We start from the raw sequence: 2,500 nt of genomic DNA on the forward strand, positions 1-2,500 counted from the left end.
AGCGCCGAGAAAATCGGCAAAGTCGGCAGAATCGGCAGCAGGTGCTGGCGATGAGTCAGGACGGACTGGATAGTCCAAGGCTCGATGAGAAAGACCGCTGGTTTAGACACTGGGGCAGTGGCAGCCCGCGGGGCAGTGTCGGCAGATTCGGCAGCAGTGTCTGCCGATTCGGCAGCGTTGGCTTGTTGGCGCGGGGGGCCGATGCGAGTGGGGACTTGGGCAGCGGGCAGTGAAAGCAAGAGTTTCCCCGATGCTGCCGGGAAAAACGCTCCCCGGGATGGCCGGGTGAGATGACCCGGCGGCCCGCGACGGGTCATTCAATTCCATGCCCCGTCAACATAACTCCCGATGTACTGTTTGCTTTTTCGGAAGAAGAGATCCATCCCCCCATCCTCGGCCAGCCAAAAACGCTCCAATTAATGGCCGGGTGAGATGACCCGGCGGCCCGCGACGCGTCATTCAAATCACTGCCCTATCGGCTACAACTGCTGATGGGTGGGATTAGAGGCCTGCCATGGTGGTGAGGGGCGGCGAGGACCGTGAAAGCTAGAGTTTTTCAGAGGCTGCCGGGAAAAAGGCCCCTCGGGTGGCGGGGTGCGAGGACCAGGCGCGTCATTCAATTCTCTTCCCTATCAACTTGGCTCCCGTTGGCGGGATTGGAGGCCTACTGTTTGTTACAGGGCTAAAATCGTCAGGGGAAGAGCTGACGAAACAATGCTGGTTTGGATGCAGGGGGTAGTGTTGGAATCGGCAGCGCGGACAAAATCGGCAAAGTCGACAAAAAAGACTGTTGGTCTGGACATCGGGGCAGCGGCAGCCATGCCGACAGGGGGGGAAATCGGCAGCGCAGATTTGTGCAGCTGCAGGTTCGTCGGGGAAATCGGCAGCGCAGATTTTTCGATGAACATGGGCTGGAAGATGGACTGTCCAGGCCAGGCAGGGAAATTCGTCAAGGGGACACGCTGACGAAACAGCGCTGGTTTAGACACGGTGGGTGCAGTGTTGGAATCGGCAGCGCCGACGAAATCGGCAAAGTCGGCAGAATCGGCAGCGGGTGCTGGCGATGAGTCTGGACGATTTATAGTCCAGGGCTTGATGGAAAAGACTGTTGGTCCAGACAATGGGGCAGTGGCAGCGCGGATTTGTGCAGCTGCAGGTTCGTCGGGGAAAATCGGCAGCGCAGATTTTTCGACGAACAGGGGCTGGGCGCTGGACTGGCCGGGCCAGGCAGGAAAATTCGTCAGGGGGCCACGCTGACGAAAACAGGGGCTGCGGAGTGGAAAATCGGCAGCGCAGATTTTTCGACGAACAGGGGCTGGACCGGCCGGGTCAGGCAGGAAAATTCGTCAGGGGGGCACGCTGACGAAAAGAGGGGCTGCCGCGTGGAAAATCGGCAGCGCAGATTTTTCGACGAACAGGGGCTGGACCGGCCGGGCCAGGCAGGAAAATTCGTCAGGGGGGCACGCTGACGAAAAGAGGGGCTGCCGCGTGGAAAATCGGCAGCGCAGATTTTTCGACGAACAGGGGCTGGACCGGCCGGGCCAGGCAGGAAAATTCGTCAGGGGGGCACGCTGACGAAAAGAGGGGCTGCCGCGTGGAAAATCGGCAGCGCAGATTTTTCGACGAACATTCGTCAGGGGGGCACGCTGACGAAAAGAGGGGCTGCCGCGTGGAAAATCGGCAGCGCAGATTTTTCGACGAACATTCGTCAGGGGGGCACGCTGAGGAAAACAGGGGCTGCCGCGTGGAAAATCGGCAGCGCAGATTTTTCGACGAACATTCGTCAGGGGGGCACGCTGAGGAAAACAGGGGCTGCCGCGTGGAAAATCGGCAGCGCAGATTTTTCGACGAACAGGGGCTGGATGCTGGACCGGCCGGGCCAGGCAGGAAAATTCGTCAGGGGGGCACGCTGACGAAAAGAGGGGCTGCCGCGTGGAAAATCGGCAGCGCAGATTTTTCGACGAACAGGGGCTGGACGCTGGACTGGGCCAGGCAGGAAAATTCGTCAGGGGGGCACGCTGACGAAAACAGGGGCTGCCGCGTGGAATGGCAGCCTACACGCAGATGCGAATTCGGCAGCGCACGATGGCTTGAGCAGGTCATGGGTTCGACTTGGCGCGATCTGAAACCTGGACGAGGGACTGTCGACGCTGGACGAGCCAGCGCGGTGGCCTGTCGTGCCCCGTTCAGGGGGGGCCTGCCGCGGAGACAGCCCTCGCGGGCTCGACAGCGCAGGCCAGCGTCCCCGACGTCGCTGGCCGCGGCAGGCGAGCTGCCGGGGTTCCCGCATTCCTACAAGAAAACGTCGTGCTTTCCACATGAAACCAATCCAGTAAAATCAGCCATATTTTTATGAGGCTGCCCACTGAATTTGGGGTCATTCCGGGCCGGTTCCTAGTTTTGCGGATTTACTCGATTTCTAATGGTAGGAAAATTAAAACAAATACTTCCCGACCTCGAAAAATTCTGGGAAAATTAATGAAGGTGGATTGGATTTTTG

The sequence above is a fragment of the Populus nigra genome, chromosome 2, assembly GCF_951802175.1.
Source record: "Populus nigra chromosome 2, ddPopNigr1.1, whole genome shotgun sequence".
Classification (NCBI taxonomy): Eukaryota; Viridiplantae; Streptophyta; class Magnoliopsida; order Malpighiales; family Salicaceae; genus Populus; species Populus nigra.